This window comes from Patella vulgata, chromosome 5 (assembly GCF_932274485.2).
Source record: "Patella vulgata chromosome 5, xgPatVulg1.2, whole genome shotgun sequence".
Taxonomy (NCBI): Eukaryota; Metazoa; Mollusca; class Gastropoda; family Patellidae; genus Patella; species Patella vulgata.
The window spans coordinates 6048918-6076459 of record NC_065883.2 but is presented as its reverse complement, the minus strand read 5'-3'; the positions used below and the strand labels follow the sequence as shown (position 1 = coordinate 6076459).

The following is a 27542-nucleotide window of genomic DNA, read 5'->3' as shown; positions in this document are numbered from 1 at the left end:
GAGAGAACCTATAGTTAGGACTATTATTATTATAATATGTCCATATTTCATGTTTTCGCTACTTGTGGTGACATGATGTTTAGTTATTGGTGAGGAGACAACAAGTGTCATACTGTCAGTACGTTTAGTTAGGACTATATTAATAATTTGTCCATTTTTCATCCATGACAACCACTTGTCAGTTCATTTCACCTAAAACAAGTTGGCAACGTTTGGTGCAGGACGGAGGGACTGACAAGGACAGCTGTCTAGTGGTTGGGATAGGACAAAAAAATGAGGTCCTGTGTATACATTGGTGTGCATGTAAAAGATCCCTTGGCAGTTTGAATTTTATATAAGAGTAACCTGTAGGTTAGGGGATGGGGTAGGTGTGTGGTCTAGTGGTTTAACGAGTGCACATGTAACCAAAAGGACTGTCATTGAGTCAACTGGCATGGTTTCGATTCCCTGCTTGTATGTGACACCTCCAACTTTTCCCCAAATTTTCATTGGGCTGAATGCTTTTCACTACAGACAGAGGAACAAATGGTAATGTCTTTGCACTAAAATTTTTATGATATTGACCACCAAAATTTTGAGATACACAAACTTGAAGAAGCATACTAAAAACATGTAACTACTTGCCGTATGTATCACCGCAGCCAACCTGATAACCCCATTACCCTCCCGCCTCAAAATCTGGAATATTTACCTAAACCTGGCAGAAAATGTTAATTCAAACCCTCTTCATCCATTCTAGACCAAAAAATCACCAAAAAATAGGCATGCAAAAGGGGAGAAAAGAGACAGAGAGAGAATTGCTATAAATAGACGAACTACAATTTGTGGGTACCAAGATGGTCTGCCTCTGTAAGATCTGAGGTACTTCCTCTTGTCTACGATATCACCCCAGGTGGAAGTCGACGTAAAACTCTAGGAACGAACGAAGGTACTTTCTCGGCCAGCACTGGGATCGAACCTGGGACATCCACCTCTTTACTCACTGATTCACAGTGGCTCCATGACACTGATTGAAAACATTATTAATTTATTTTATTACATTTCTAAATGATATTTTAATCGTGTTTCGATTTGAATCCTTAATGTGATGTATTTTTCTCCAATGAATATATTTAAAGAACATAAAAGCTTTATTATTCATACATTAAGTTAATGAAATCATTCAACCAGTTTCCTGTTTTCATAAATATTTATGAAATAAGCTATTAATCCTGGCCAAGATGTTTAGCCATCCTCATCATGTCCTGATAAACATCCACATGCCAGAAAGAAATGCATGTCAATTAATGGACCAGTAGAGAGAAATAAATAGAGAGAGAAAGAGAGAGAGAGAGAGAGAGAGAGAGAGAGAGAGAGAGAGAGAGAGAGAGAAAAAAAAAGAGAGAGAGAGAGAAAAAAAACAGAGAGAGAGAGAAAAAAAGAGAGAGAGAGAGAGAAAGAGAGAAAGAGAGAGATGAGATTTAGCATCCACTCCACACAAACCATGTCATTTTGGCACTAAGATATGGTTTAATTTTATTTCAATAATTTGGTTGCGCATAGGGGTCTTTAGCAGTGGGAGGAAACCGGAGAACCCGGAGAAAACCCACGAGGTTGGACAGGCGACCCTACTCCTTGTCATGTACAACCAGGGATTTGAAACCACGCCAGTTGACTCAATGACAGACTTAATGATACAGCACGCACGTGCTAACCACTAAGCCACCCAACCCCCAGAGAGAGAGAGGACTAACATGGTTTAATTTTATTTCAATAATTCGCTGGCGCATAGGGGTCTTTAGCAGTGGGAGGAAACCAGAGGACCCGCAGAAAACCCACGAGGTTGGACAGGCAACCCTACTCCTTGTCATGTACAACCAAATCAGTTGACTCAACGACAGACCTTATGATCCAACGCATGGAAAGTAGACAGTAAATGAAATATTTATGATTTGTGGGAGGTTTGGATGACCAAATAGTTAACGGTTGTACGTGAAAAGGAGTAGGGTCACTTGTCTAACCACGTGGGTTTTCTCTGGGTTCTCCAGTTTCCTCCCACTGATAAAGACCCCTATGCACAAGCAAATTATTGAAATAAAATTGTACAATATGTTAGTCCCGAAATGATGTAGTTTGTGGAAAGCAAAGTCCCTCTCCCTCCTTCCCTCCCTCTCTCTCCTCTCTCCACTCTCTCTCTCTCTCTCTAATGGGGTTGTTTGGATTCCCTGCTTGTTGTGAGCCTGTCCAACCTTGTTGGGTTTCTCGCTTCCTCCCTCCCTCCCATTAAAATTGGTGGTAATAATCAAAAATCTATCAACCAGAAAATAAATTATATTTAGGTCTGTAGATATTGTTAACATATTTATCCTAACGATAATCTTTAACACTAACAGGTCTGTTTCCACAAAATTTACAAGTTAATGAAGCAAGAGACACAGGCTCTTTTTCTCATCAATATACCATATCTTAATATCATTTCTATCAAATCACCGTCGTGTTCAGCTTCTGTGGTTTTCTCGTTTTACATATTTTTTACGCATCCCAGATTGTTTTGTTGTGTAAATCCCTGGTGGTACTTAAAACACGACCATCATCAGTAGGACTATAATCCTCTATTGTTGATGAAGTTTCATGGACCGCCGAGTTGATTTCTCAAATTGTGATGTTTGATAAATCCCACCTCACTAAAAAAAAAATAATAAATAATAATAAATAATAATAAATAATAATAAAAATCTATGCTCTCATGTTATTTAAATTTTTACCGTGATGAGTTGAGTTTCAAAATACTCGTAAAATAACAGGGTGGAAAAAGTAAACTGTTTTTTTTATCCCTAAAAACATAAAAAAAACATGTTATTATCGTAAAATGATTCAAATTGGTGTGATGGTACGCAGACCACAAGAACCACACAATAGTTTGTTTGTGTTTTCGGGTTTGTTATTAATTTAATGGAAATGATGTTCATTCTACAACAAAAAGGACAATACGCTATTAGATGGGATAATAGTTATTTGGACATTTCACAAAGTAAAATGTGTTTTTTTGTTATTCATTTTATTTTAGATAAGGGGTGTTGAGAGAAATGAAATAAAATAGGGATTTAACATCATACTGAAGACAGGCGAGGGGTTGGTTAGCCAAATGGTTAGCATGTCTGTCAATGAGTCAACTGGCATGGTTTCAATTCCCTGGTTTTACGTGACAAGGAGTAGGGTTGCCTGTCCAATCTTGTGGGTTGTGCCTGGGTCCTCGTACTGCTAAAGTGCTAAATACCCCTACCCACAAGCCAATTATTGAAATAAAATTGAACCATATGACTCCATTTCTCTCTCTCTCTCTCTCTCTCTTGCTCTCTGTCTGTCTCTCTCTCTCTCTCTTGCTCTCTCTCTCTCTCTCTCTCTCTCTCTCTCTCTCTTGCTCTCTGTCTGTCTCTCTCTCTCTCTCTTGCTCTCTCTCTCTCTCTCTCTCTCTCTCTCTTGCTCTCTGTCTGTCTCTCTCTCTCTCTCTTGCTCTCTCTCTCTCTCTCTCTCTCTCTCTCTCTCTCTCTCTCTCTTGCTCTCTGTCTGTCTCTCTCTCTCTCTCTTGCTCTCTCTCTCTCTCTCTCTTGCTCTCTGTCTGTCTCTCTCTCTCTCTCTTGCTCTCTCTCTCTTGCTCTCTCTCTCTCTCTCTCTCTCTCTCTCTTGCTCTCTGTCTGTCTCTCTCTCTCTCTCTTGCTCTCTCTCTCTCTCTCTCTCTTGCTCTCTGTCTGTCTCTCTCTCTCTCTCTTGCTCTCTCTCTCTTGCTCTCTCTCTCTCTCTCTCTCTCTCTCTCTCTTGCTCTCTGTCTGTCTGTCTCTCTCTCCATATATTATTACATCCCATAATTTATAACAGTTAATCATTTTGTTGACAAAACACCAACATTTCTTTTATACAAGTGCATCTTTTGAGTCAGAATTAAATATGCAGAACATTTTCTAGAAATAAAAACAGTTCATGTAAAAGACCATGATGTCGCATTCAATATATGAAATCTTTTCCATCAAGTTTTCATTATTCATAAAACCATTGTATATATTTTTTCTCTTGTTAATACAGAGATGAAATTGTGTGACGATGTTTACTCAGACATAAAAAGTCTTAGTAAAGAAATTGCGATAGCTTCTTTACGTCTCTCGATAGAATCACAGCAGGGATACGCAGCATAATAGATCTGTAAAAGCTTTTGAAATATGAAACAACGTGAAATACAAAGACGGTGTATTCGTGTTTCAATTCAATAGTCTTTCTCTTCATCCACAATAACTCTTCTTCTTGTCATAGGTATGTGGTTATTAAATTGGATGTAGAGTGACTCTCCCTCGTAGCTTCTATATAATTACAACCTGTAGATCCAGAGGTGTGCTCAGGAATTTGATGAGGAGAGGGGGGAGGGGTGGTCTGGGATGGAGGGGGAGGTGGCGGTCTGAGGGGGGGGAATACCTGAGACAATATTTCTGCGGATTTAGATGGATACATGAATAGGATTAGAATGGATTGAGGCCAATGCGGTGGCAAAGCTTCTCGCGTTTGTATGATGTTATTTCAATGAATGAAGGAGAATAAAATTCGCTCTGCACTAGCAGGTGGGGGAGGTGCTGGTAGGAGGGGGTCGACCCCTCGGAATCGCTCTCTTGTCATCCTGTGGTTGGTGGCGGAAACAGGAGGGGGTCCGGAGAACTTGGCTTTCCTTCTTCGAGAACATCTTGAGTAATCAAAGATTTAATTATGATTTGTAGTGCAGTTTCATCAGCTACAACCCCCCCCCCCCTCAACCAACAAAGAGATCAAATTTACACATTTCATATTAACAGATGAATAAGTGATTTTTTTATACTTTTATTTAGAGGTCCCTGGTCCCTAAGGTCCCTACCTGGATATGCTAATTTTCTTTATACTTTTATTTAGAGGGGTCCTGGGTCCCTAGGGCCCCTACCTGGGGATGCTACTGTATGCGGTAATTTTCTTTATACTTTCATAGAGGTGTCCTGGATCCCTAAGGCCCCTACCTGGATATGCTACTGTATGCGGTAATTGAATTGGATATTGAAAGTCTATCCTACTAGCTTCTATATAATTAAAACCTGTAGTTCTTCTGTATACATAAATATAATAAAAAGGTTTTTTATCCATTGTGTTCGTGCCGTGTAGATATACCCGTACGTTTTACGAGAGGAGTGTAGGCTTTCAGTTAACAGTACGTTAAAGAAAAGAGTTGCCTCCGAGGCATTCGTCCAATCACTGTCAAAAATATAAACCTGAACGAAAAAATATAAAAAAAAAATGGTGATGAGCAGGCAGACTATATAATGGTGTGGAGGTTTTGTGGAGCAGAAATAATCTAATCTACTTTCGTTTCATCAGAGGCAAATAAAATCAGTGAAGCGTGTTGCAGTCTACTTGTGATGTCACCTAAAATACGGGTTAAAGTGGGAGTAAGTAGTAAAATGAAGTTTGTTATGAGGAGGATGTTGCCCAGGCAGCAGCTACTTGTTGATTTTCAACTGCCAGGGGTTCTTTTGCATCTAAAATAAAACGCAATGGATTTAACGTCCTAATTTTCTATTTTATCTAGGCTAATGAAGACGGGCCTACTCCATACAGTGTTCTATTATTTCAAATTCCAACTGTCAAGGGTTCTTTTACGTGCACAGCAATTGATTTTTTGTCCTATCCTACTGACTAGACACTGTCCTTTGTCCTGTACTATGACACACAAGCAAGTTAAAGTAGAATGAAATGAAATAGAGTCCTGTACCAATAAGACTAATGAAGCGTGCATTGAAGGAAATTTTGGCCAGGCAGAAACTACTCCTTGTTAAAATCCAACTGCCAAAGGGCAATAAGCTTAATGCCAGTCGGAATAGTTTGTCGGAATAATTTAAGAGTTGGGGTTCTGGGTATACCCCCCTCCCCACTCCTCCGCCCAACCCCTTAAAAACATAATTTAATGAATGGCATTGTTATCGAAGGATTCTAACCTTGAACATGTTGATCTGAACAGTTAGATTGATTTATGATCAAAATAAAAAATAAATTATCGACATTTTTTTTTATCAAAAAATACCCCATAATTCAATATGTTTTGGTATGTCACCTGTAATCAATGGGATCAATAACAGGTATTTTATGATATATCAGTTTCCTGATTTATTGAACCCCGACTCTTTCAAATTTCTATTTTATGGTATTTTTTTGTAAAAGGGGGGAACATTGGTTGGAGGTAACTTGAGTAAAATGTAAAGAAGTTCTAATGATACGGTACACACAGGGGGGTTCATAGTTCGTACATCTTCTTTTGAAATACGATCTACCTGTGATTTACCTGTGTTCTACCTGTGTTCTACATGTACTATCATAACATGTTTATCAGTGGCTATCTCTCGCTTCGTCCAACCTGTCCATTACATCCCTCCCCAGTATATTAAAAAGGGATAAATTTTTAATGGATCTATAATCCCTGAAGATTTACAGGTGTTTTTGTACAGGTAGATTGTTTATTGTATGTACATCACACAGCAGTGATACCTGCGTCATGGTCACATCATATCATTTTAACCAATCTCCAAATGACCAACCTCACTCTTTTCTTTTTATTCTTCATCCAGGGTGCAAAAAGTCAGGCAATAATAGGTTTCATATGTCCATCAAAAATGTTGTTCGTTATTAATGGCCTAACCTCGTCCAAGACATAAAAACTTGAACAGATAAAGGCTGAACAATGGGGATAAAGAAGTAATTGTCTTGGGCCGTTATCAACGATATTACATCAAATTCACTGAGAGAGTCAGTGGTCATAGTTATCTTGAAATCTGGCCAGCGATACCTGCGGTAGATGGTGATTTGTCACCTTTAGCCATTACACAAGTTCACTTATTGCCAATTTTCGTTAACCCTACGATGAGACAATACACATTCAGTTAGGTCCATCAGAAAGTAAATGATGTCTTGTCAAAAGTGACCAGGTCAAATATTAGCCAATGGTCAGATGAACCTTTTTGAAGATGACACACAAAAGATGCCTCCTTTCTCCTTCCTAATTCCTTACGAACAATGCATTTCTTAAATATAAAAGGTAATGGCTTTATGTTGCAAATTGCATTCGTCCTATTGTCCGACCTTCATTAGGCTTCCACCATTTTTTTTCTGATCACCAACACTTAAAGGACAAAAAACTCTTTTGATGTGCATCAATGGGGGGCCATGATGGATTCAGAGTTTTATGTGGTCCAACTCAGTGATTCATTTTCCAAGTGACTTCATTAGAAAACTGGTGTCAAGATGACGAAGTTGAATATCTTTGAAGGTGGATTATAATGCAATTATTAGCTATTCTATAAATCTCTAGACATCGGACCAGCCCCTATTGCGACTCAGTAACTCCCTATATTTGATTTTACGCCTGCCAAAATTTTAAAAAAGACATTGGTTATGTAAACAGAATAAGTGTCGCAATTTGATCAGTGGCCACCTTGGAGCAAGGTAATGACATGAGGTTCATCCTTTGGCAATAATTACACCCAATATTAAATGAACTTGTAACCTATAATTAAATGAAATCACCTGTTCAGATTGAACTGTGTGTTATACGATTCTCGTAAAGTAGTAATAATATTATTAATTTATAAAAATCGAACATGTCCAGTTTTAGCATGGAATTATGGCTAACTATAAACATATTTGAATTACCAAGTATAATAATAATATGTACATTCCATGCTAGTATGCTTGCTCAAGGCACTAAGTATAACATTTGAAAACTCTTATTCTTAAATTAGTAGACTAGTACCACAATAATAACTGTCGGTTTCTAATTTAATATGCTTATTAATCGATTAAAGCTAATTTATGAGAGAGAGAGAGAGAGAAATGGGGTTTAACGTCTACTCTCGACACAAACTAGGTCATTTCGGGACTAACACATGGTTTAATTTTATTTCAATAATTCACTTGCGCGTAGGGGTCTTTAGCGGTGGGAGGAAACCAGAGGACCCGGAGAAAACCCACGAGGTTGGACAGGCGACCCTACTCCTTGCCACGTACAACCGGGGATTCGAAACAACGCCAGTTGACTCAATGACAGACTTTATGGTACAGCGCACACGTGCTAACCATTCAGCCACCCCCCCCTGATTTATGAGGACAAATTATAGCATGAGTGGCATTCCCATCTAGTATTTGTTGAATTGTGACATGAGGAAAATTTAGCATGAACGCAGTCATGCTCTTTAAAAGATGTTCTTGCTGTTTTAAATCAAATTAACAGTATGCTATAGCGCCACTGCTGTGCCCGAATTCCCCTTATCTGTGTATTTGATAATTCTAAATAAGAGAGAGAGAGAAATGGGGTTTAACGTCCACTCGACACAAACTAGGTCATTTCGGGATTAACATATGGTTTAATTTTATTTACATAATTTGCTTGCGCGTAGGGGTCTTTAGCAGTGGGAGGAAACCAGATTCTAAATAAGTCTGGTTGAAACCTTGTTTAACATAAACAATATCGTAATTTGTCAGTTATTTGGGCGGATTTATTTAGCCCAACAATTAATAGTTAGTTTATCATCATTAAAAATTCTTGTATGCATGTATGTTTTTATTTATCTTGTATACATGTATGTTTTTATTTATCATGTATGTGTCTTTTACCTACGTGACAAGGAGTAGGGTCGCCTGTCCAACCTCATGGGTTTTCTCCGGGTCCTCCGCTTTCCTCCCACTGCAAAAGACTCCTACGCTCAAGCAAATTATTGAAATGAAATTGAACCATGTGTTATCCCGAAATGACCTAGTCTGTGTCGAGTGGACGTTAAAACCCATTTCTCTCTCTCTTTGTATATTCTAGTAGTTATTGGGATAGGGAACACTAAATTTATTCTTATTACCAAGATGAAAGGTAGTCATAAACACAGTGCTGCCTTGTCAAAAACCCTGTATATTGCAAACCTAACCATACAATATGTTAGTCTTAGAATGTCCATAGATTTGTTTTAATTAAATACACCATATGTTAGTCTCATGTATATCACATACCTAGCTATACAATAAAACACTATATGTTAGTCTCATCTATATCACATACCTAGCTGTACAATAAACACTATATGTTAGTCTCATCTATATCACATAACTAGCTATACAATAAAACACTATATGTTAGTCTCATCTATATCACATAACTAGCTGTACAATAAAACACCATATGTTAGTCTCATCTATATCACATACCTAGCTGTACAATAAAACACCATATGTTAGTCTCATCTATATCGCATACCTAGCTATACAATAAAACACTATATGTTAGTCTCATCTATATCACATAACTAGCTATACAATAAAACACTATATGTTAGTCTCATCTATATCACATACCTAGCTGTACAATAAAACACTATATGTTAGTCTCATCTATATCACATACCTAGCTGTACAATAAAACACTATATGTTAGTCTCATCTATCTCACATACCTAGCTATACAATAAAACACTATATGTTAGTCTCATCTATATCGAATAACTAGCTGTACAATAAAACACCATATGTTAGTCTCAGATTTTACGAGCCGCAGTGGCTATGTGAGTAAGACGCTGGCTCGCTTGCCTGGAGGTTGCGTGTTCGACGTGGTTTCCCCTTGTCAGTGGTGCAGGACGGATGGCCTGAGAAGGACAGCTGTCTAGTCCTTCAGATGGGATATAAAACCGAGGTCCTGTGTATACATTGGTGTGCACGTAAAAGATGCCTTGACAGTTGAAATTCGATATAAGAGTAGGCCATAGTGCCACTACCCAGGCAAAATTCCCTCATAGCACACTGTATGGTAGGAGCATAATAGTAGGACGTTAAACCCCATTTCATTTCATTTCTCTTCTATATTGTATACCTAACCATACAATAAAAGGCACCATATGTTAATCTCAGATAACTTATTAGTCAAGCTACTTTTAATGACTATATAGCATTACTAACATTTCTTTTTTAATTTTTTAGTCCCGAAATGAGCTAGTCTGTGTCGAGTGGACGTTAAACCCCATTTCTCTCTCTTTTCTTTTAATTCGTAGCATTCTGACTCAATCGCATTTTAATTGGTGATGGGCCGATGCTTCGTCTAATTTAATCGTCAAGAGGCCGATACTTCCTCGAATCTCTAATCATGTATTTCACATAATCATCGTGAGAAACTGGATCAACTAAACATAAAAATAATGTGTCAAATATTAAAACGTTTTTCTGCGTTAACGGCCTGTCGTCACCATTTTGATTTATGATTCATGGTGATACAATAATTTGATTACGGAGTAGAATACGAGGAAAGGTGTCGGTTCCTGCTGATTAAACATCTCCGACACAAAGCTGGGAACAGACTTGCCTCCCCTTTCTCTGACCTTCTGTTTTAGATGTTACGAAAATAATCAGTCAAATTACAACATGTAAATGAGATAATAATTCCTTTATCTAATTATGCAAGTTTACATGGATGAACGATATTAAATTAAACAGTCGAGCCCCCTTTTCTTAAACATTATACAGTGCTGGTGGAAAATTGGCCCATATGGGCCGCAATATAGAATTCATTTAAGATTAGCCTGTTTAATTAACAGCAATTAACACGATCCAATTAAGCTTTGAAATTGAGACGGTTGATATCTGGGTCCTGGAGAACAGTTTAAAGATAACTGGAAGGTTATAAAATGTATCCAGTCTTTCCTCTTTCATAGTTGTTAATTAACCCCCTTAATGAAGCTCTTCAGTTTCTGCTACCACCTCTTTGAGGTTGAAGTTTTGTTTTGTTTTTTTTTCTCTTCTGGGTGCTGGGTTCTATATCATCAACCACCTGTCCACATTAAAATGAATTCAACAAATCTGTTCCTTTCCGAGACCTGCTTTTTATCTTCTCTCCATGTTTGATAATTCTTGTGTGTTTGCCTCTCTGCTATTGTCACACATTTCATGCTCGCTTATTGAAGCCCTTAAGTGATCATGAAAACGGGTTTTCAAGGACAACAATAGAACACCAAACCTTTCTCAATAACTGCATAATTTATTTTACCGCAAGCCACTTGAGGATAGAAATGTGGGCTATTACCACCAAATGTCTTCTCGTCTTAATTAAACGTCCGCGATGTAAATCATTTATATTAAAATTTTAAATTTTAAAGCGAGTGATGTAGGGAGAGAGAGAAATGGGGTTTAACGTCCACTCGACACAAACTAGGTCATTTCAGGACTAACACACGGCTCAATTTTATTTCAATATTTCGCATGCGCGTAGGAATCTTTAGCAGTGGGAGGAAACCGGAGGACCCGGAGAAAACCCATTAATATAAAAATGTTAAACTTTAAAGGGGATGGTGTAGCGCTATCACTTCAAAATTTGAAAATAGACTGATATAGTGAATTTTAAACTTGACACACATAAAACCGGGGAATTGAAACCACGCCAGTTGACTCAGTGACAGACATTATGATACAACACTTACCATTCGGCCATCCATCCCCTTGACAGTTAAAAAGAGTTTAATAAAAAATAGGCAAAAATGCCACTGTCTGGGCAAAATTCCCCTCATAGCCCAGTCCATGGTATATACCCGTCTCCGTAAACCCGAGTGTGCAGAAAAGTAGGACTTTAAAACCCCAAAATTTTGGTGCATTCAAAATTCCCCTCATAGCCCAGTCCATGGTATAAACCCGTCTCCATAAACCTGAATGGTGCAGAAAAGTAGGACTTTAAACCACAAAACATTCACACAATGTTTGAAGAAAGTTTATTTAATTTCCATCATAATTCAATTACTGGTGAGTCTGAATAGTTTGCTTGACTTCTGACCTTTTAAAATAAAATTATTCACACTTGCTTGACCTTCTCAACAGAGCCTTTGATACATTCAGAACGTTCACGGAAAGTATTGCCGGTAAATAAAGAAATGCATTCATCTTGATTTAAATTCAGAGAGAAAAACTTCTATGGACAAAAATCATCTTTTGATTCAAGATTTGCCTTTTAGAATCAAAAAAAAAAAGCGAATCTTTAAATTCAACAACATATTTTTTTATTCAAATTCACAGAGAAAATAAAATGAATATTGCTAGAAAACTATATTTAATTCATTTGAATAGTAAGTCATCTTTTAATTCAGCTCATTCGTTCTAAAGACCAAAAAGAGAAATTTCGAAAGTATCCATTTGCTTAAATCAATTCCAATATTTTACTTAAAGTAACAATGCATGATTTGCAATTTTCAAAAAATATCAAAATTCTGACAGCTTAATCCAGGCTAATATGAAATCAGATTGATTATTTAACAATTAATTAAGAAAACACTAATTAATGTCCCGGCTTGGATTTAATCAGTGTTAAACAGGTCCATCAATTTTTTCACAAACAACAAAATGAGCAGCATGGATCAATGGATTTTCAATTCAATATATCTTTGTAAATTTAACATCCACTCAATTCAAACTAGGTTATTTCGGGACTAACATATGGTTCAATTTTATTTCAATAATTCACTAGCGCGTAGGGGTCTTTAGCAGTGGGAGGAAACTGGATGACCCGGAGAAAACCCATGAGGATGGACAGGCGACCCTGCTCCTTGTAGATTGCATGGAATTATATACATGTAGTGTTAAAATTATGCATTGAATCGAGTAAGAGCTAAATCTGCCTATTGCAGGTCTTTTGTCTGTCTTCAAATCTTATATAATAAACTATTATTAAGGCATTTATTTACATGACAAGCCAATCATCCACTCTCTTTAATTTTTAAATATTGAGCTTAGCAAATAATCCATTAACAGGCAACTCTACTTGAGGTAACAACATACAAAGCCACAAGAAGATTTACTTTTTTTAATATGAAAAGCGATGTTACATTTGTATGATGTTTTGTAATAACAAGTACAGGTGAGCACAGGTGAGTACAGGTGTATGTAAATTTCATGTAAATCTGGGATGTATCAGCGAATTTAACATTTCTAAAAAAACCTGTGAGTTTGTCATTTCTGTTGATTTACAAATGTGACTAGCTGGGTTGTTCAATGAATGAATGATTGATAGAATAAATGAATGAATGAATGAATGAATGAGAGATAAAATAAATGAATGAATGAAAAATGAACAAATGAGAGATAAAATGAATAAATGGATGAATGAATGAATGAAACAATTAGGATCCCCCTATATTATGCATATTCCAATAGAGGTTTGTGTTGTATGAATGAATAAATAAAGGATGGAAGAATAAAGGAATGAAAGATTGAAGTAATGAAAGGAATGAATGAAAAGATTTGGATCCCCACAAAGCCATAAATTTTACATTTCTAAAAACTATAAGATGTCTTTTCTTTTGATTTAAATTTCTGACTGACTCAGTGTTTGAATGAAATGAAATGAAATGAAATGAAGGAAGGAAGGAAGGAGGAAAGGAACAAATGGGTGAATGAATGAATGGGTGAATGAATGAATGGGTGAATGAATGAATGATGATGGAAGGAAGGAACAAATGAATGAAATAAAATGAATGAATGAATGAATGATGAATGAATGAGTGATGAATGAAGGAACAAATGAATGAAGGAAGGAACAAATGAATGAATGGTGAAGGAAGGAAAGAATGAATGAAAGAAGGAACAAATAAATGAAGGAAGGAACAGGAAGGAACAAATGAATGAAGGAAGGAAGGGACAAATGAATGAATGAATGAAGGAAGGGACAAATGAATGAAGGAAGGAACAAATGAAATGAATGAAATGAATGAAAATGAATGAAATGAATGAAAATGAATGAATGAACAAATGAATGAACCACTGACTGACCAATGAATGAATGAATGAATGACAAATGAATGAATGAATGAATGAATGAATTAGAATCTGGTTATATTATGTTTATTCCAGTAGAATTAATCTAATAAAAGAAAGTTTATCTGTTAGAATGAAATGCCGGTGGTGGTAGTTATTCTCTACTATAACTGGTTGAATTAAATTCTAGAGTACATATTTACATAAGTTAACTGTATACTTTATCATATAACACCTGTATGTAAAAATACACATTTCTATACACTGTTTTTATTTTATTTTGTCAACTTGCCCCCACACTTTTGAATAAATTTTCACCTTGAGATAAAGTAGCAAACTTTATTTGTTAATTATGTAAAATGAAATGGGGTTTAAGGTAAGCATCTTGATCCATTTTCAAACAGGTGTGTTATAAGGCACCCCTAAATATTTGTAAAATGGGGGGCACATTCAAAGAATTGGGCATCTGAATTTGTTACCCTCCAAATTTGAATATCCCATTTTGGAGAGCAAACTGTGTTATGGAGCACCCCTAAATATTTGTAAAATGGGAGTTGGGGAGTTGGGTGGGGGTTGAGGGGGCAAATTCAAACAAGTGGCCATCTGAACTTGTGACCCTCCAAATTCGGATATTCCATTTTGAAACAAACAGTTGGATCACTCCTAAATATTTGAGTGCCCACACTTTTTTTTACATTGAAGACTTTTTGTAAAATGGATGGGACGGAGAGTGGCAGGGGTCAAATTCAAACGATTGGGCATCTGAACTTGTGACCCTCCAAATTTGAATATTCCTGTACGCCTATAAATTTGTTGTCGATATCACCACCGTGGAAACTATTTGCCAAGTACATATTAAGACGATCCAGCAAACGAATTACATCCAGTGACGATACATGAACAGAATCACACGTAGTTAGTCCGTCTGCCCACTCAGTTCATATTTAGTTTTAAAAAAGATTTAAAATCAAAAAGGTATTTCTGTACTTTAAGTGACGAGATTTTCTTTGATCCTCATTGAGAAGTGGAGAAGACGTGAATCCATTGGGCATGAAGTCAAACTTGACGAAACAGAACTGGACTCCTGTTCGCTAATGATAAACAAACATTACAAATGGCCGTCCTGCTAATTACATATTTACAGAAAATGCCAAAATATTGATTTAGCCAGTTGACTAATGTTGGTATCGTTAGTTTTAAGTCGTGACGTTATTTTTCTTTAAATTCGTGAAAGCTGTGAATCTGATTTGTTAGGTTTGTTAGGTTTTTTATTGGTTGGTTAAATCGCTAATATTTGGGACCCAGAAATTGACACAAATGGGTCCCAATGCATATAATAATGTAATATGAATGTATATAAACTGATTTACATTCAATTGTTTCTGTTTTTAATCAGTTATGTGCCGTTAACCTCAGTTAGCATATGCGTGCTGTATGATAAGGTCTGACAAGGAGTAGGGTTGCCTGTCCAACCTCGAGGGTTTTTCTCCGGGTTCACCACTTCCCTCCCACTGCTAAAGACCCCTGACATGCAAGCAAATTATTGAAAAAAAATTGAACCATATGTTAGTCCCAAAATGAGATTGAGTGGAGGTTAAACCCCATCTCTCTCTCTCCTGCTTGATGTGTTTCTATGTCTTGAGATTATTGACGCAGCACTGTTACAGAGTGTACTGTCCGGCTCGGCCCTGACACCAGACAAATTGTTTTTCAGTGCTAGTTATTCTATTTTAGCAGATTGTTAACAAGTGCAATGAGTAAAATTTAACAACTATTACACCTGTAACAGACCAACGACTACACCTATAATGTTACACCTGTAACGATACACCTGTAACGATACACCTGTAACAGACCAACATATTTTATTATCATGAATACTTATTACTTTATGATTATCAAATATTCAAACTTTCACAAGGGGCCTTCAAATTTAACCATAGCCCGAGTGTAACGGCAAAGTTTACATACCCTTGTGTGCCGATTGGCATGCACTTAAAAGAAGCCTTGACAGTTGAAATTTGATAAAGAGTAGACGGTAAACACATTGTCCGGGCAAAATTTCCTTCCTTGAACACTGCCCGTCTTCCTTAGTCCATGTCCATCTGGTGCAGAAAAGAAGGGAGAGAGAGAAATGGGGTTTAACGCCCACTCGAAACAAACCAAGTCATTTCGGAACTAATGAATTTGGAGCTAAAAGCTCTTGAACAGCACAACTAAGTTCTTTAGTTTCTTCTCCCAAATGAAAAGGAAAATTTTAACAGGTTTTCCCAAGAAAGAGAGAGAGAGAAATGATGTTTAAGTTTGACATCCACTCGACACAAACTAGATCATTTCGGGACTAGCATATGGTTCAATTTTATTTCAGTAATTCGCTTGCGCGTATGGGTCTTTAGCAGTGGGAGGAAACTGGAGGGTCCGGAGAAAACCAACAAGGTTGGACAGGCGAACCTACTCCTTGTCACGTACAACCAGGGAATCGAAAACCACGCCAGTTGACCTAATGACAGACCTTATGATACAACGCGAACCATTCACGGCCACCTACCCCCTCTCAGAAAAGAAGCACATAGCACACTGTAGGACATTATATCTTATAACAAATTCCAACATGCACGCCAATGTTTACACAGGACCTTGGTTTTTCATCCCATCCGAACGACTAGACAGCTGTCCTTGTCAGGATCTCCGTCCTGCACCACTGACAAGGGCAAACCACGTCGGAAAATCCTGATCAACTTTCTCGGGCCAATGCAGTGGTTTGTATGCCCGTCTTCATTAGCCCATCTGGTTCAGAAAAGTAGGACGTTAAACCCCATATCATTTTATTTTATTTTATCAATGTGTTTACTGCAGCTGTTATATAAACTATAATGACATACAGTATTGGGTAGTGTTGTATAATATATACTGTTCAATATTATAAATTTATTATCTATTAGGTCTTATCTACAAAATATACATTGATAAGTAACCATATATAAAATATGATGAACTGTTTTAAAAGGCCTTATCTATAATTATATTTATACTTTACGATAAGACAGGTAAACAGGTAAGACAGGTAATCAGGGGTTTACTTTTCCGTACTAAACAGGGATAATGAAAACATGCCAGGTAGTGTCTGCTAGGGTATATCTGTTCTCCAAGCATATTTCATAGCGGACACCAGGGCCGTAACTAGTTCAGGGGTGCTGTAAAATTGACGGAAATTGTATATCTAGAGGGTCTTTATGGTCGACCCCTCCCCCCCCCCCTTAGTTATGGGCCTGGCATACACCCATCTTCATTAGCCTGGTATGGGTCTTCCTTAGCCCAGTACCCATCTTCATTAGCCCGGTACCCTTCTTCATTAGCCCAGTACCCATCTTCATTAGCCCGGTACCCTTCTTCATTAGCCTGGTCCCCTTCTTCATAAGTCTGGTACCCATCTTCGTTAGCCTGGTACCTGTCCTCATTAGCCCGGTATGCGTCTTCATTAGCCCGGTACCCTTCATCATTAGCCCGGTACCCTTCATCATTAGCCCGGTACCCTTCTTCATTAGCCCGGTCCCCTTCTTTATTAGCCCGGTCCCCTTCTTCATTAGCCCAGTACCCTTCTTCATTAGCCCGGTACCCTTCTTCATTAGCCCGGTACCCTTCTTCATAAGCCCGGTCCCCATCTTTATTAGCCCGGTCCCCTTCTTTATTAGCCCGGTCCCCTTCTTCATTAGCCCGGTACCCTTCATCATTAGCCCGGTACCCTTCTTCATTAGCCCGGTCCCCTTCTTTATTAGCCCGGTCCCCTTCTTCATTAGCCCAGTACCCTTCTTCATTAGCCCGGTACCCTTCTTCATAAGCCCGGTCCCCATCTTAATTAGCCCAGTTAGTGTGGAAAAGTAAGACATTAATGTGACATGGCGTAGGGTCGCGTGTCCATCCTTGTGGGTTTTTCTCTGGGTTTTCCTGTTTCCTACGGAAGACCCTCCCCTTCCCCCCCCCCCCCCCATAGGTAAGCAAATTATTGAAATAAAATTGATCAATATCTTAGTGACGAAATGAATAGTTTGTGTGAGTGGACATTAACACCCCACCCTCTCTCTCTCTCTCTTTCTTTCTCTCTCACCTGCTTTATGTTTTTCTATGTCTTGGGATTATTGACGCAGCACTGTTACATGGTGCAGCTCCGCCTTGACACCAGTCAAATTCTCTCCCTCTCTCTCTCTCCCCCTCTCTCCTTCTCTCTCTCCCCTCTCTCCTCTCTCCCTCTCTCCTCTCTCCCTCTCTCTCTCTTCTCCAATATATCTCCAGACTTTAGCTCATTCATCATCTACAAATTAAACAGTAAAAATAAGAAGAAAACACTTCTGGTAGACATGTGGACATTTATAATTTATATAAAAAAACATAATTTGATGTGTTTGTTTAACAGGGTTATATTAGTCATGTGACCTGTTTTTATGTTTATTTCTATCGCATATAAATCTGACAGACGACAAGATGAGAGAGAAAGCGTAGGTCGTTTAACATCGCTTTTAATTGCTCATTTTTCAACAATGACGGAATATTGTGACTCAAGTTCATGAATTTACATTTTTTGAAGGATTTCATTTTAACAGTTTTATCTCTTCACTAAAATGTCTAGATCTAATGCAAATTTCTCAACAATTATTATTTTGTAATTTTCACGAGACAACATACCTTATGCTGGGTCATACATATTTCAACATGGAAATGAAATGAAATGAAATGGGGTTTAACATGCTACTGTTCTGCTCCTAAACTGGGCTAATGAAGACGGGCATACGCCATGCAGTGTGCTATGAGGGAAGTTTTGCCCAGGCAGAAAAACCGAGGTCCTGTGTACATATTGTCGTGCACCTAAAAGATACCTTGAGAGTTGGAATTCAATATAAGAGTAGGCCTTAGTGCCGCTGTATGGGCAAAATTTTCCTCATAGCACACTGTATGGCATATGCCCGTCTTCATTAGCCCAGTTGGAGCAGAAAAGTAGGATGTTAAACCCCATTTCACTTCAGTTTATTACAATAATGACTCTTCCCTAATTTATTTTTTGTCATTTTTCCGAGAATTATATATACATGTACGTCATTGTCAATAAACTGAATCACAAATTATTTTTTTTTATGACCTTGGAGTGAGTTGAAATTGCTTCAAGGCTTTAGTCACAAGATGGGGAATTGCCACAAGGCAAATATATATTATCATTAGAAATTTTCAAAGTTTAGTGGACAAGTGATGAAAGGAGGGATAGTACAATATTCTCAAGGATAAGTGAGTAGAAGGGAGAGGGGGGAAGGAAAAATATTCAAAGTTGTGTGGGCAAGTGAGTGAAGGGAAGAAGGAGGGGAGGGGAAGAAGGGAAGGAGGGACGGTAAAATATTTTCAAGGTCATGTGGGCACGTGAGTGAAAGGAAGAAGGAGAGGAGGGGAGGGGAAGGGGGGGGGGGGTCAATATTCTCAAGGTTGTGTGGACAAGTGAGTGAAAGGAGAGGAGGGGGGTAGGAACAATATTCAAGGTTATGTGAACAAATGAGTGAAAGGACAGATGGGGGGTTGGGGGGAACAATATTTAAGGTTGTGTGGGCAAGTGAGTGAAAGCTTGGAGAAGGGGGAACAATATTCAAGGTTAATAGTAAGTGCAGGAGGACCGCACCACACACAACAACTACACAAGAAATCCTAGAACAGGACACAATATACAGAAATCATTCAAGGTTGAGTGGACAAGTCAGTGAAAGGACGAAAGGGAGATTGGAACAATATCCACCTCGCTAATGACAGCAATCAGAATTCACGAATCTGGACAATCTTACACCTGTTCAATAGTAATATCACTCTCGGTTACAGCCAATTATAGACGAGGTTGAGCAGACGCGGACAGAGCCATCCATTAAAATACCCCACACAAAAGACATGCCTCCGATGACATGCCTGAAAATGCCTGCAATGTAGTGTAAATTTATGATGATCCCTGGTACAATGGCTGGGTGTTGAATCTGTGGATATAATGAGTGTGATGGTATGCACTTCGTCCACGCCCCACTGAACTCGAAGGCCATCAAGGTACCAAAAGTTAATATAAATTGCAACAACAAATTACCCACTAATCTCTCGAACTCATTCTACCATATTTATAACTTCAAAAATTAATTGGTCTTGAAATGAAAATGAAATGAAATAAAATGGTTTTGAAATGAAATGAAATGAAATGAGGTTTAACGTCCTACTATTCTGCTCTGACTGGGCTAATGAAGACAGGGGTTTGAAATGAATTCATACGTTTTTGTGATTGATGACAAAGATAGATCACCAATTGAAATTTAAATTGAATCATTTCTGTGCGGCCTCAATCCAAGAATCAACTAAAACATGTTGATATAGTTTAAAATGTCATTTATTAATAATAAAACAAATAAATTACTGTAATAAAATTACAATAAAAACATTAATCAAAATGAGCATCAGCAATAATTAAGATACATCCCCCCTCCCCCACCCCCACCCCCGCGCCCACCCCCACCCCTATTAGAGGGGAATTATTGGAGATTAGATAGAGAGTTGACAGTTCTCACTATAATACATAGTTCAAAAATAGATAACGCAAATTTCAGTCAAATTTCTCCACTCTGAACCAAAATATTAGCGATTGAATATCATCATTATTAAAGTCGGTACGATAAAAACACAAAGTCTCGATTATCCATTTTTACATTTAATTATTTTTTAAAAAATGTATTCCAATCCGTTAAATATCGCAGACTAGCGATGGCATCGAGAGTTAATTATGGTCTGGACATGTTAATGAATGTCTAATTAATAATTTTGATAACATTTCAGGCCTAAAGAAAGACCTACAATAGGCAGATTTAGCTCTTGCATGATACATGTTTAATCATGTTGGGCTAAATTAGTTTGTGTCAAGTGGACATTAAACCCCATCGCTCTCTCTCTCTCTCTCAGAGAAAAAGGGGTGGGCTAAATTAGTTTGTGTCAAGTGGATGTTAAACCCCCTCTCTCTCTCTCTCTCTCTCTTTCTCTCTCTCTCTCTCTCTCTCTCTCAAACCTATTTTAAAATGAGAAGGATGTTTAGAGTACTTTGTGTTTATTATATTTAAACCGGATTAAGGTGAAAGGACGAACTTGTTAAATAAGATAAGTCTGAGCTAATTAATACACATACCACTGTTGATGAGTATTTTCTTAAGACAAACTTGTTGTAATCTACTGGTACATATAGCTCCCTCCACTAATACGCATAATTGCCAAGGAACCACATAAAACTAACAATATTCCTACTGAAAACGACGATAAATACTGGATAAACAAGAACCAACGACTCCAAATCGTAAAAAAAAATACACGTGCAAGAAGTGGAAAGTGGAACGTTGAAAAAAATAAAAAAAATGGACAAATAATGAGTGTGTGTCATGTCCGTACACTTGGTGTTAAACGGCAAAAGTGACAAAGTCATCATTCGGACATCATGTAGTCCATGTTAACTTTACTAGAAGCGGGTAAACAACTCGACGTTTACCGACCAAGGACATTTGTCAACAAAAGATTTGAATATGCAGATCACGACAGGTAAACCTTCTCTTTATGATGTGGTCGACTGTTTGTAGGTATAACACCTGGACTTGACATACGTGGCCGATTAAACGCGACAGGTTCCTGGAATTGACAAGTGGCCAAGGCATCAAGTGTAATGAATAAAAAAACACTGGCCATTATTTAATAATAATAATAATAATAATAAAAACTTTATTTAATGGGGCAACTTATTTAGTTGGCAAAAAAACTAATCATCTTACATAAGTCCCTCCTAAGCTACAAAGACATATATACAAATGAAATGAAATGAAATGGGGTTTAACGTCCTACTGTTGTGCTCCTATACTGGGCTAATGAAGACGGGCATACGCCATACAGTGTGCATTCCAATATATACACGGGACCTCGGTTTTTCGTCTCATCCGAACGACTAGACAGCTGTCCATGTCAGGCCCTCCGTTCTGCACCACTGACAAGGGGAAACCACGTCGGAAAATCCCGATGAACTTTCTCGGCCAATGCAGGGATTGAACACCCGACCTCCAGGCTAGCGAGCGTCTTACCCAACTAGCCACCGTGGCTCCCAGACATATATACATGTAACATCAGGATAAATTCAAAATCAATTGAAATTTTTTTTCTAGCTAGGAGTTATCTGCCATTGTCTTCTTAATGATATGGGACGAGGTGGGGTGGTCTGCGCTTTAGATCATAAGGTCTGTCGTTGAGTCAACACTTGGACGTGACAAGGAGTAGGGCCCACAGCTAAAGACCCATAAAACCGAATCAAATATTAGTCTCAAAATAACCTACTTAATGAAACTGAATACATTTTAGTATGCATTAAGCCATTTAAAAATTAGATATTGCTTGTTCAGATTGGACGAAAAATCAAATCCCAGTGATGCAGGATGGAGGGCCTGACAAGGACAGCTGACTAGTCCTTCGGATGGGACAAAAAACCGAGGTCCTGTGTACACAATGGTGTGCACGTAAAAGATCCCCTGGCAGTTGGAATTCAATTTAAGAGTATGTCATTCGTTAGCCGAGTTGGCTAATGAAGACAGAAAGACGTCATACAGTGTACTACGAGGGAAATTTTGTCTACTCTAATATTGAATTCCAACTGCCAAGGGATCTTTATCTCACTGAGCCACAGTAATGAAAAAACCACCGGCCATAATTCACAAACTGTTGATGACGAATATTTTGGCAACCTATGTCTTCTGGTTGTGGTATATTTTACGCAGTTTGAATTAATTTGTGACAAAGTGAATTAATTGGGTTATTTACCACAATGTGTGTTTGTGTGTTTAACAGGTATATATTCAAGGTCGAAGGTCATTGACTTTTATCGCTATGTAGATTATGTCAACTAACAGGAGGACTATATATACAGTTATTTCAAATTACAACTGTCAAGGTTTTTTATTGTACCTGTACATCAACGTGTTTAGGGGACTTCAGTTTTTTTTGTCCCATCCAAATGACTAAATCACTGATAAGGGGAACCATGCTGTAATATCTTAAGGAACTTTCTCCACTAACACCGTGAGCAATTATTGAAATCAAATTGTACTAATGTGTTCAGAGGACCTCAGTTTGTTTTTTTTTGTCCCATCTAAACAACTAGACACTGTTCTTGTCAGGTCCTCCATCCTACACCAAGGTTAAGGGGAAACCATACTTGAATATATTGAGGAACACCAGGAGCAATTATTGAAATCAGTTTTTTTTGTCCCATCCAAACAACTAGACAGGACTTCCATCCTACACCACTGATAAGGAGGAACCATCATGAGGAACTTCCTCCACTAACACCCATTGTACCAATGTGTTCAGGGGACCTCAGTTTTTTTGTCCCATCCAAATGACTAGACACTGTTCTTATCAGGACCTCCATCCTACATCACTGATAAGGAGGAACCATACTGGAAAATCCTGAGGAACTTCCTCCACTAACACCCATTGTACCAATGTGTTCAGGGAACCTCAGTTTTTTTGTCCCATCCAAATGACTAGACACTGCTTTTTTCTGGTCCTCCATTCTTTATCACTAATAAGGAGGAACCATACTGGAAAATCCTGAGGAACTTCTTCCACTAACACCAGGATCAAACCAGAGACTTCTTGGTTAGTGAGCAAGCATGTTATTCACTGTGCCACTATGTGCCCTTGAGTTATTATATTGATTATACACACAAAGATGATTAAAGCTTAACAAGAGAGCAGTTTGGGTTTGGGGAATGGATCAGAAGGTCTGTCATTGAGTCAAGTGGTGTGGTCTTGATTCCCTGTTTGTACGTGACAAGGTGTAGGTTCTACGGGTCCTGCGGTTTGCTCTCATTGCTAAAGACCCCTATGCGTAAGTGAATTATTGAAATAAAATTGAACCATGTGTTATGTTAGTCCCGAAATGACCTAATGTTGAGTGGACGTTAAACCCCATCTTTCTCTCTCGGTCCAGTGAAATTATTATTAAGGGACAAATACATCTGATATTTTGTGCAGCCAATCCACGAAATTAAGGAAACAAATAGCTCCAATGAGCCACCTCCCCTTCACCACCCCTTCACCCCACTTCACCACCCCGACCACAAGCCCTAGAGTTACATTGATCAAGAATTAAATTTTAACCGATCTAGAGTTATTATAATATTGGCTGTACACACAGAGATCTGTGACCAAGCCTGGAAATAAGGCACCTGTCACAGACAATGTCAGGCACAGATTCAGGCTTTGTGAGGCACAAAACCTCGGATGTCTGTCATTTTGTCCGGCACTAATTTGTCTTTTTTATTGATATTATTAATACATGTCGGGCACTAAGTTGAAAATGTCAGGTACTATTTCATTAGTGCCTGACATTTTGTCAGGTACATCAAAAATCGTTATTTCCAGGCCTGTCTGTGACAATATAAAATAAATAACCTTACGATCACCAACATTCGTAAATACAATAACAACTTTATGAATCTGCCCGGGGCTACTTTCATTTTCTCAATTAGAGATATTTATTGTTGCTCAAGGTTGATATAAATATTAAAAACGATGACATCACAAGTCAGAGTTGAGATTAAAGTAAAACCTTGATTACAGGTAAGTTCAATGTGAGGTGAGAATAAACCGTTCAAAAGTTCATTTATTTCATTGTTTACCTGGAATAACAAAAACTGTAGAAATTAAAAATTTGGTGAGATTAATTTCTTGAGTTAAATGAAAGGAAATGAAATGAAATGAAATGGGGTTTAACGTCCTACTGTTCTACTCCTATGCTGGGCTAATGAAGACAGGCATACGCCATACAGTGTGCTATGAGGGAAATTTTGCCCGGGCAGCGGCACTATCGCCTACTCTTATATCGAATTCCAACTGCCAAGGGATCTTTTAAGTGCATTCCAATGTATTCACAGGGCCTCAGTTTTTCGTCTCATCCGAAGGACTAAACAGCTGTCCTTGTCAGGCCCTCCGTCCTGCATCATTGACAAGGGGGAACCACGCCAGAAAATCTGGATGAACTTTCTCGGCCAATGCAGGGATCGAACAATCGACCTCCAGGCTAGTTACGGTAGTGTGTAGAAGTTTTATGATGCCCAAGGACAACTCGTTGATTGTAAGCCCCAAAGACGCAAGTATAAGGCCTAGTATTATGCTAAATCTATTTCTTAAGGCCAGCTCAATTTTTGTCAAGGTCGCTGAGACGTAAATAAGGTTAGGGCACATGATTGATGGCGAGGACAACTGTCTAGTCGTTTGGATGGTCCGAAAAACCGAGGTCAAGATCCCATGACAGTTGGAATTCGACATAAGAGTAGTGCCGCTGTCAAGGCAAAATTTCCCTCATAGCCCGTCTTCATTAGCCCAGTTCGGAGCAGAACAGTATGATGTTAAACCCCATTTCATTTCATGTCATTTCATTTCATTAATTTAATGAGCTTTTTTTTTCGCTTGTGAACTATTAATTTTAGTATTTTCCGAAAAATGCAAATGACTCCTTAATAGAATGTTGAACTGATCATGGGTTTAATAGTTCGGTGGTCTAGCGCATGTACTTAAGAACCCAAATGGCTTGACTTCGATCCCACATTTGTATTTGCAACGGGGAGGGTTGGAATTCCCTCCCACTGCTATAGACCCCTACGTCCAAGCGAATTATTGAAATAAAATTGTACCATACATTATATATGATTTCCTCCCACTGTCAAAGACCCCTGCCTCCAAGTGAATTATTGAAATAAAATTGTACCATATATGTTAGTACCATATGTGTGGAGTGGATGTTAAACCCTCCTCTCTCTCTCTCTCTCTCTAAAATAGGCCCAGATAGAAAACCTGAAATTAAATGAGGCATAGCACTTTACCTTTCTGTACTAACTGTACTAGGCATGCATACCTCATATTTTCTGCACTATGACACAGTTTCTGTCCCCCGATCTCTCTCTCTCTCCTGCCTGACATAGATCTACAGGCAATATCAAATACTAATTAATTTTTTTTCACCTAATTAAAGTAAATTTTAATTTAACATGGAATATCGACTGATTAGTAAGATGATTGATGGATCGTGTGGGAGATTTTTGTCATCTTGTATTCAATCATCAAGAGATTTGGTATCAATACTAGGCCACACCAATATAATCTTCTGTTCTTCCGGGCTCTTTGGATGTATTTAGAAGAGAGACAGAGAGAGAGAGATGGGGTTTAATGTCCACTCGACACAAACTATGTCATTTCGGGACTAACATATGGTTAAATTTTATTTCAGTAATTTGTTTGCGCGTAGGGGTCTTTAACAGTAGGAGGAAACCAGAGGACCCAGAGAAAACCAACTCATTGTCAGGTACAACCGGGGAATTGAAACCACGCCAGTTGACTCAATGACAGACCTTATGATACAGCACGCATGTGCTAACCATTCGGCCATCCATCAACCAAAAGTTGTCGACCAGTGTTCCTAAAGAACAGAAAATTGAATTGGTGTGGCCTAACTCAAACATTTTTTTTATATATTTTGACATATTATAACTCAAGATGAAATATTATGAGTGATTATAACAAATGCTTCTTCAACATCTGTAATAAAACATGGTCGATCTGTGTAGCAGAGAAGCAATGTTGGGTGGGACTTGAAACGGCCCAAGAATTGAAATAACCTAAATTTGGGACAGCCTTGAAACAGCCTTGAAATGGCCCAATTTTAAGTAAGAATTGAAATGGCACAACTTTGGGACAGCCTTTAAACATCATTACTTTATGGTGAGACTTGAATCAGCACAACTCTGGGGAGACTTGAAACAACTTCACTTTTGGACAGCCTTGAAACAGCACACTTTTGAGACAGACTTGAAACAGCTTTACTTTATGGAGAGACTTGAAACAGCCGTGAAACAGCCCAATTTTGAGACAGACTTAAAACAGTCCAATTTTGCAGGAGACATGAAACAGCCCAATTTTGCAGGAGACATGAAACATCCTCACTTTGGGGCAGCCTTGAAACAGTCCAACTTTGGGGGAGACTTGAAACAGCCGTGAAACAGCCTCACTTTAGGACAGCCTTAAAACAGCCCAATTTTGAGACAGACTTGAAACAGCCCAACTTCGCAGGTGACATGAAACAGCCATAAAACAGCCTCACTTTGCGACAGCCTTGAAACAGCACAATTTTGAGACAGACTTGAAATAGCCCAACTTATAGGAAAGCCTTGAAACAGCATTCCACATATTATGACCTTCAGAGACACACGAAAGGTGATTGTCGAAAAGATGAATTTGGGTAGGGTTCGCTAAAGCTAAGCCAGTATCTGACAAACTTACACTTTAAAAGCATTTATCAGTACAGTTTTCTAACACAATAAATGTCGTAGTTTTTTTTATGTAAAAACCAGTTGAAATGAATAAAGACAATAGAAAAAGTGATGATGATATAATATATATAAAACATGCCACGAGCTAGGGTGTTGTTAGTTTTATATAAACATTACATGAACAATGAGGGATTGTTTAAAACTTGATTAATATCACCGCTATACTTCCTACTTCACTTGTTATTTACATAGGTACAGGATAATTTGTCCCAGGACAACTCGTCCCAGACAGTTCACTCCCCCGGTCTATTCCCAGACAATTCACTCCCCCGGACAATTCACTCCCCTGGACAATTCATTCCCTAAGACTATTCCACTAGG

The 27542-nt window shown here is 38.2% G+C and overlaps 1 long non-coding RNA gene across 1 annotated transcript; it reads right to left on the bottom strand.

Moving 5' to 3' along the window:
• Nucleotides 1-2172: 2172 nt before the first annotated feature.
• LOC126822166 (uncharacterized) lies at nt 2173-21132 on the bottom strand. The gene is made up of 3 exons (XR_007680700.2): nt 20987-21132; nt 17909-18112; nt 2173-2663 (listed from the first exon to the last, which is right to left on the bottom strand). It is a non-coding gene; the product is annotated as an uncharacterized LOC126822166 (long non-coding RNA).
• Nucleotides 21133-27542: the final 6410 nt, after the last annotated feature.